Source organism: Pongo abelii, chromosome 11 (assembly GCF_028885655.2).
Source record: "Pongo abelii isolate AG06213 chromosome 11, NHGRI_mPonAbe1-v2.0_pri, whole genome shotgun sequence".
NCBI classification, from domain to species: Eukaryota; Metazoa; Chordata; class Mammalia; order Primates; family Hominidae; genus Pongo; species Pongo abelii.
Genome location: NC_071996.2, coordinates 52338240 through 52347923, shown reverse-complemented (window position 1 = coordinate 52347923; position 9684 = coordinate 52338240). Strand labels below are relative to the sequence as shown.

General features: G+C 40.1%; 1 protein-coding gene across 1 annotated transcript in view; it reads right to left on the bottom strand.

Annotated features, from left to right (window-relative positions):
* Nucleotides 1–628: 628 nt before the first annotated feature.
* Nucleotides 629–9684, bottom strand: part of LOC103889957 (putative uncharacterized protein encoded by LINC00269) — a 377157-nt gene continuing 368101 nt past the window's right edge. The window contains exon 9 of the transcript XR_008522804.2: nt 629–2336. The gene's annotated coding sequence lies outside the window, so the exon portion shown is untranslated. The remainder of the gene's footprint in view (nt 2337–9684) is intronic.

Below are 9684 nucleotides of genomic sequence, written 5' to 3'. Positions count from 1 at the left end.
ATTGCAACCCCTGCCTTTCTTTGTTTTCCATTTTCTTGGTAGATCTTCCTCCATCCTTTTATTTTGAGCCTATGTGTGTCTCTGCACGTGAAATGGGTTTCCTGAATACAGCACACTGATGGGTCTTGACTCTTTATCCAATTTGCCAGTCTGTGTCTTTTACTTGGAGCATTTAGCCCATTTACATTTAAAGTTAATATTGTTATGTGTGTATTTGATCCTGTCATTATGATGTAAGCTGGTTCTTTTGCTCGTTAGTTGATACAGTTTCTTCCTAGCCTCAATGGTCTTTACAATTTGGCATGTTTTTGCAGTGGTTGGTACTGGTTGTTCCTTTCCATGTTTAGTGCTTCCTTCAGGAGCTCTTTTAGGGCAGGCCTGGTGGTGACAAAATCTCTCAGCATTTGCTTGTCTGTAAAGTATTTTATTTCTCCTTCACTTATGAAGCTTAGTTTGGCTGGATATGAAATTCTGGGTTGAAAATTCTTTTCTTTAAGAACGTTGAATATTGGCCCCCATGCTCTTCTGGCTTGTAGAGTTTCTGCCGAGAGCTGAGCTGTTAGTCTGATGGGCTTCCCTTTGTGGGTAAGCCAAGCTTTCTCTCTGGTTGCCCTTAACATTGTTTCCTTCATTTCAACTTTGGTGAATCTGACAATTATGTGTCTTGGAGTTGCTCTTCTCAAGGAGTATCTTTGTGGTATTCTCTGTATTTCCTGAATCTGAATGTTGGCCTGCCTTGCTAGATTGGGGAAGTTCTCCTGGATGATATCCCACAGAGTGTTTTCCAGCTGGGTTCCATTCTCCCCATCACTTTCAGGTACAGTAGTCAGATGTAGATTTGGTCTTTTCACATAGTCCCATATTTCTTGGAGGCTTTGTTCGTTTCTTTTTATTCTTTTTTCTCTAAACTTCTCTTCTTGCTTCATTTCATTCATTTGATCTTCCATCAGTGATACCCTTTCTTCCAGTTGATGCAATCAGCTACTGAGGCTTGTGCATTCTTCACGTAGTTCTCATGCCGTGGTTTTCAGCTCCATCAGGTCCTTTAAGGACTTCTCTGCATTGGTTATTCTAGTTAGCCATTGGTCTAATTTTTTTTCAAGGTTTTTAACTTCTTTGCCATGGGTTCAAACTTTCTCCTTTAGCTTGGATTAGTTTGATCATCTGAAGCCTTCTCTCAACTCGTCAAAGTCATTCTCCATCCAGCTTTGTTCCATTGCTGGTGAGGAGCTGTGTTCCTTTGGAGGAGGGGAGGTGCTCTGATTTTTAGTTTCCAGTTTTTCTGCTTTGTTTTTTCCACATCTTGGTGGTTTTATCTACTTTTGGTCTTTGATGATGGTGATGTACAGATGGGGTTTTGGTGTGGATGTCCTTTCTGTTTGTTAGTTTTCCTTCTAACAGTCAGGACCCTCAGCTGCAGGTCTGTTGGAGTTTTCTGGAGGTCCACTCCAGACCCTGATTGCCTGGGTATCAGCAGCAGAGGCTGCAGAGCAGCGGATATTGGTGAACAGCAAATGTTGCTGCCTGATCGTTCCTCTGGAAATTTTGTCTCAGAGGAGTACCCGGTCGTGTGAGGTGTCAGTCTGCCCCTACTGGGGGGTGCCTCCCAGTTAGGCTACTCGGGGGTCAGGGACCCACTTGAGGAGGCAGTCTGTCTGTTCTCAGATCTCAAGCTGCATGCTGGGAGAACCACTACACTCTCCAAAGCTGTCAGACAAGGACATTTAATCTGCAGAGGTTTCTGCTGCCTTTTGTTTGGCTATGCCCTGCCCCCAGAGGTGGAGTCTACAGAGGCAGGCAGGCCTCCTTGAGCTGCAGTGGGCTCCACCCAGTTCGAGCTTCCTGGCCGCTTTGTTTACCTAATCAAGCCTCAGCAATGGTGGACGCCCCTCCCCCAGCCTCACTGCCACCTTGCAGTTTGATCTCAGACTGCCATGCTAGCAATGAGTGAGGCTCCGTGGGCATAGGACCCTCTGAGCCAGGCGCGGGATATAATCTTCTGGTGTGCCGTTTGCTAAGACCATTGGAAAAGCGTGGTATTAGGGTGGGAGTGACCCTATTTTCCAGGTGCTGTCTCGCACCCCTTTCTCTGACTAGGAAAGGGAATTCCCTGACCCCTTGCACTTCCTGGGTGAGGCAATGCCTCACCCTGCTTCGGCTCACACTCGGTGCGCTGCACCCAATGTCCTGCACCCACTGTCCGACACTCCCCAGTGAGATGAACCTGGTACCTCAGTTGGAAATGCAGAAATCACCCATCTTCTGTGTTGCTCACGCTGGGAGCCATAGACTGGAGCTGTTCCTATTCGGCCATCTTGGTTCCACCCCCAATTTACCTATTTTCAATGAGAAGAGAGACCCCCTGTTACATGGAAGAACCAGTTTATATGGTCCACACAACCTAAAGACAAAAAGTGCTCTAGCTATCAAAAAATAAAACACTTTTTGTCATTTAGTTAATGAAAAATAATAATTCCAAAACACATTTACTAATAGCTTAACTATTTCTCGAAACTGTCATGCTAGATAAATAACAATGAGCATAGACTCTCTAGAAAGATAATTTTCAAAAAAGTCAAACACAAAGTTATACAAATATAGAATGAAGATGTACCACCTATTTGTTAACTCACTTATTTATGTAACCAGTAGAATGGCAAACCTAGTTCAAAAAATATTTCAGGAACTAGTTGTTTGGACATTTAAAACATGAACATGTTGTTGAGGCAAAATCCAAAGCTTGTTCAGGTCTATCAGGCCAATAACACCACAAACTTTGGGCTGGACTTTTTATGGGAAAAAGTTCTCCAGGTTAATACATAGCTTCAGAAATTCTGGGTTCTAATCAAGCAGCAAATAGCATAGTCAAACACAGGTACATTCTTCAAGGGAATTAATAATCTCAGATGAGCCTGTTAACAAAATGCTCCAGAGCATCATTGAACAACAATGCTGTACTCTCTTTTGTCTTATCTGCAAGTCTTGACTACTTTTTCTTGACTACATCAGAATAGAATCTTGTGTGTGTGTGTGTGTCTGTGTGTGTATAAGGGGGTTGATTTGGCAAATCCCAAGAATTTTGTTTAACTATAATAGTGATAAGATGGGTTCCCACTCCCACTCGCCTGGGTTTAAATTGTCATTCTAGCAAATAATTTCTCTTTCTGTGGAACTCTTTTCCCATGTCATCCACATTCATCAAGAAGGTCAGTGTTATTTCCTGATTTTAAAAAAAGTAATCCTTTTCCCATGCTATCCACACTCACCAAGAAGCTCAGTGTTATTTCTTGATTTAAAAAAAATTAATCCTTTTAGCCTAGGATCTCAATGACATTCTTGTCTCAAATGTTTAGCTATTCTTATCACACATTATTCCAAGCTAATTTAAACATTTTCTTATGTAATTAGTAAAGAAATACAACACTGAAACATAAAATAAAATAGAAATTTGCTAATTGCATTCATTGCATGCATTGGTCTTTCTCTGTCAAGTACTCTACTCACTATCTTACTCTAAGATCAAGTGGGGTTTGGAAGAGATCTTAACCCTGTGGCTGTTACATGAGTCTCAGGCCTAAATAAATCTGCCCTCTGCATTCTTGAATATCTATATATGTGCATGTGTGTGTGTGCACACACATATATACACAAATATGTATATATACTCATGTACATACACATATATACACATATATATAAACATATATACACACACATACACATGTAAATATGTATACATGGATATGTATATGGGCCAGGCATGGTGGCTCATGCCTGTAATCCCAGAACTTTCGAAGACCAAGGTGGGCAGATCACTTGAGGCCAGAAGTTTGAGACCAGCCTGGCCAACATGGCAAAACCCCAACTCTACTAAAAATACAAAAGTATTAGCCAGGTGTGGTGGCACACACCTATAATCCCAGCTACGTGGGAGGCTGAGGCAGAAGAATTACTTGAAACCAGGAAGTGGAGGCTGCAGTGGGCTGAGATCACATCACTGCACTCCAGGCTGGGCAGCAGAGCAAGACTCTGTCTAAAAATAAGGAAAGAAAAAAAGACATGCATATGTATGTAGGCATGTACTTAGCATAGTAGTACTACATGATTTTGAGTTTTCATGTTTATTTGAATTTAATCATTCATTTATTCCATCAGGCAGTATTTCCTTAGTCAAGTAATATTCTTTCTATGCTAGACATTGGGCTAGGTGCTAGGGATATAACTCTGAAAATAAAGGTGTACACAAAGCCTCCCCTCATGGATCTTAATGTCTTGTGAGAAAGACATTTAAAAAAACATATCTATCTATTATATATCTCATCAATTTATCCATATCTATTATATATGTCATTTATCTATGTGTAACATGAAAAAGAAATACAAGGTTATGAGAATGCAAACCATGGAAAACAAGGTACTCAGAACATAAAAAGTTTTTTTCTGAGGCAGTGACAAGAAATCTAAACAATGAAGAAAATGTAAGGTTTCCTCAGGATCTCATGGGCCATGTATGAAACAACATTGGAAATAATTGGATACGGTTGTTATATCAGAAATCACAAAGCTCTGTCTTCCATTGTGTTCAAGATGACAGTGATGCATGTGTATCTTCACTTCCTGTTTTGAGTGATGAAAAACTTTTCAAACTTGTTTAAGAAAAATGAAATATATTGCTTTATGTAACGGAAAAGTGCTTTCAGATATGGCTCATTCCAGGGTTCAAATAATTTGTCTTTCTCTTAATTATCAGGCATTGCCTCCTTGGTATTGAATCCATTATCCAACCCCACGTGCTTGAAAGACAGTAGCTTATAGCTCCAGGGACGATATTCTTCCAGGTTTAAATCCCAGAAAAATGTCCCGTCACCATTATGAATTCTTAGATTCAAATGTGACCAGCTGTGGTCACTTACGAATGCCTGAGAAAATGTTACAAAACACTAGAAAATAAAAAACATGGGGGCCAAGATGGCCGACTAGAAGCATTGATGATCAGAGGCTCCCATTGAAAAGATCCAAAACAGCATGTGAATCCTATACCAGAAACTGAGGTATCCAGGTTCTGTCATTAGGACTGACTGGGCAGCTGGCATGACCCATGGAGAGGAAGGAAGAACAGTGTGGTGCAGTGGCTCTCCTAAAAGCCACAGGGGGTAGGGGAGCCCCCATTCCCAGTCAAGGGAGGTGGTGAGTGAGCGCGCTACCCAGCTTGGGAAACAGTGCTTTTTCCATGAAACTGTGCAACCCACAGATTGGAAGATCCTACTCATGATCCCACACCACCAGGGTCTTCAGCTCCAGTCATAGAGCCACGCAGATTCTCAACACTCACTTGGCTAGAATTGGCCTAAGCCTGCCGAGTTCCCAGGGAGAGAGGTGGCCATCAACACTACTGTGGCTGCCTGTGGTCTAAGGCATCTGAGCTCCTTGGGAGAGGGACATCAGCCAACATTGTGGCTGCAGGGTCTCCCTGCAGGAACTCTAACTCCAGCCAGGGGCTCAGGGACAGAACGCTGATCTCCCTGGGCCTGAGCCCCTAGAGGGAGGGGTGGCCATAGTCTCCATGGACCAGCAGACTTATTCTTTCCCGCCACTAGCTCAGAGGAATTGGATAAAGAGTCAAGACCTGTCAGTGTGCCGTATTCAAGAGACCCATCTCATGTGCAAAGACACACATAGACTCAAAATAAAAGAATGGAGGAAAATTTACCAAGCAAACGGAAAGGAGAAAAAAGCAACGGTTGCAATCCTAGTCTCTGACAAAACAAACTTTAAACCAACAATGATCAGAAAAGACAAAGTAGGAATTACATAATGGTAAAGGGGTCAATTCAACAAGAAGAGCTAACTATATATAGCTAACTATATAACTCTATATATAACCTAAATATATATGCACCCCATACAGGGACACCCAGATTCACAAAACAAGTTCTTAGAGACCCAAAAAGAGACTTAAAGACTCCCACACAATAACGGTGGGAGACTTTAACACCCCACTATCAATATTAGATAGTTCAACAAGACAGAAAATTTAACAAGGATATTCAGGATGTGAACGCAGCTCTGGATCAAATGAACCTAATAGATATCTACAGAACTCTTCATCCCAAAATAACAGAATGTACATTCTTCTCAGTGCCACATGGCACTTACTCTAAAATTGACCACATAATTGGAAGTAAAATGCTTCTCAGCAAATGAAACAGAATGGAAATAATAACAAACAGCCTCTCAGACCACAGTACAATCAAATTAGAACTCAACATTAAGAACCTCACTCAAAATGGCACAATTACATGGAAATTGAACAACCTGCTCCTGAATGACTCCTGGGTAAACAATGAAATTAAGGCAGAAATCAAAAAGTTCTTTCAAACCAATGAGAACAAAGAGACAACATACCAGAATCTCTGGAATGCAGATAAAACTGGTCAGAGGGAAATTATAGCACTAAATGCCCACAGGAGAAAGCAGGAAAGATCTCAAATCAACACACTAGCCTCACAATTAAAAGAACTAGAGAAGCAAGAACAAACAAATCCAAAAGCTAGCAGAAGACAAGAATTAACTAAGATCAGACTGGAACTGAAGGAGATAGAGACATGAAAAACCCTTAAAAAAATCAGTGAATCCAGGAACTGGTTTTTTGAAAAAATTAATGATATAGACAGACAGCCAGCTAGACTAATAAAGAAGAAAAGAGAGAAGAATCAAATAGATACAATAAAACATGATAAAGGGGATATCACCACTGACCCCAGAGAAATGCAAACTACCATCAGAGAATACCATAAACACCTCTATGCAAAAAAACTAGAAAATCTAGAAGAAATGGATAAATTCCTGAGCAGATAAACTCTCCAAAGACTAACCTAAGAAAAAACCAAATCCCTTAATAGACTAGTAACAAGTTCTGAACTTGAGGCAGTAATTAATAGCCTGTCAACCAAAAACCACCCAGGACCAGAGAGATGCACAGCTGAATTCTACCAGACATAAAAAGAGGAGCTGGTACCATGCCTTCTGAAATTATTCCAAACAATTGAAAAGGAGGAACTCCTTCCTAACACATTTTATAAGGCCAGCATCATCCTGATACCAAAATTTGGCAAAGTTACAACAACAAAAGAAAACTTCAGGCCAATATCCCTGGTGAATATCGATGTGAAAATCCTCAATAAAATACTGGCAAACCAAATACAGCAGCACGTCAAAAAAGCATATCTACCATGATCAAGTTGGCTTCATCTGTGGGATGCAAGGCTGGTTCAACATATGCAAATCAATAAACATAATCCATTGCATAAACAGAACCAATGACAAAGACCACATGATTATCTCAATAGATGCAGAAAAGGCCTTAAATAAAACTCAACATCCCTTCATGCTACAAACTCTCAATAAACTAGGTATTGATGGAACATATCTCAAAATAATAAGAGCTATTTATGAGAAATCCACAGCCAATATCACACTGAATGTGCAAAGCTGGAAGCATTCCCTTTGAAAACCAGCACAAGACAAGGATGCCTTCTCTCACTACTCCTACTCAACATAGTACTGGAAGTTCTGGCCAGGGCAATCAGGCAAGAGGAAGAAATAAAGCATATTCAAATAGGAAGAGGGGAAGTCAAATTGTCTCTGTTTGCAGATGACGTGATTCTATATTTAGAAAACACCATTGTCTTAGCCCAAAAACTCCTTAAGCTGATAAGCAACTTCAGCAAAAGTCTCAGGATACAAAATCAACTTGCAAAACTCACAAGCATTCCTATACAGCAATAATAGACAAGTAGAGAGGCAAATCATGATTGAGTCTTCATTCACAATTACTACAAAGAGAATAAAATACCTAGGAATACAACTTACAAGGGAAATGAAGGACCTCTTCAAGAAGAACTACAAACCACTGTTCAAGGAAATAAGAGAGGACACTAACAAATGGTAAAATATTCCATCCTCATGGATCGGAAGAATCAATATCATGAAAATGGCCATATTGCCAAAGTAATTTATAGATTCAATGCTATTCCCATCAAACTACCATTGATATTCTTCACAGAATTAGAAAAAAACTACTTTAAAATTTATATGGAATCAAAAAAGAGCCCACATAGCCAAGACAATCCTAAGCAAAAAGAACAAAGCTGGAGGCATCATGCTACCTGACTTCAAACTATACTACAAGGCTACAGTAACCAAAACAGCATGGTACTGATGCCAAAACAGACATATAGACCAATGGAACAGAATAGAGATCTCAGAAATAAGACCACACATCTACAACCATCTGATCTTCAACAAACCTGACAAAAACAAGCAATGGAGAAATTATTCCCTATTTAATAAATGGTGCTGGGAAAACTGGCTAGCCATATGCAGAAAACTGAAACTGGAACCCTTCCTTACATCTTATACAAAAATTAACTCAAGATGGATTAAAGATTTAAATGTAAAACCCAAAACCATAAAAACCCGAGAAGAAAGCCTAGGCAATTACATTTAGGACATAGGCATGGGCAAAGATTTTATGATGAAATCGCCAAAATCAATGGCAACAAAAGCCAAAATTGATGAATGGGATCTAATTAAACTAAAAAGCTTCTGCACAGCAAAAGAAATTATCATCAGGGTGAACAGGAAACCTACAGAATGAGAGAAAACTTTTCTAATTGTATTAGTCATGGTTCGCCAGAGGATCAGAACTAATGGAATAGTTATATATACAAAGGGGAGTTTGTTAAGTATTATCTCACAGGATCACAAGGTCCCACAATATGCCATCTGCAGGCTGAGGAGCAAGGAGAGCCAGTCCGAATTCCAAAACTGAAGAACTTGGAGCCCAGTGTTCGAGGTCAGGAAGCATCCAGCATGGGAGAAAGATGTAGGCTGGAAGGCTAGGCCAGTCTCTCTTTTCACATTTTTCTGCCTGTTTATATTCTAGCCACGCTGGCAGCTGATTAGATTGTGCCCACCCAGATTAAGGGTGGGTCTGCCTTTCCCAGCCCACTGACTCAAATGTTAATCTCCTTTGGCAACACCCTCATAGACACACCCAGAATGAATACTTTTTATCTTTCAATTCAATCAATTGACACTCAGTATTAACCATCACAGCAATCTACCTATCTGACAAAATTCTAATATCCAGAATTTACAAGGAACTTAAGACAAATTTACAAGAAAAAAACAAACAACCACACCAAAAAGTGGGAAAGGATATGAACAAACACTTCCCAAAAGAAGAAATTTATGTGGCCAACAAACATATGAAAAAAAAAAACCTCAACATCACTAATGATCAGAACAATGCAAATCAAAGCCACAGTGAGATACCATCTCATGCCAGTGAGAATGTCAATTATTAAAAAGTCAAGAAACAACAGATGCTGGCAAAGCTGTGGAGAAATAGGAATGCTTTTACATTGTTGATGGGAATGTAAATTAGTTCAACCATTGTGTAAGACAATGTGGCGATTCCTGGAGGATCTAGAACCAGAAATACCATTTGACCCAGTAATCCCATTACTGGGTATATGCCCAAAGGAATACAAATTATCCTGCTATAAAGATACATGCACATGTATGTTTATTGCAGTACTATTCACAATAGCAAAGACATGGAACCAACCCAAATGCCCATCAATGATAGATTAGATAAAGCAAATGTGGTACGTATAC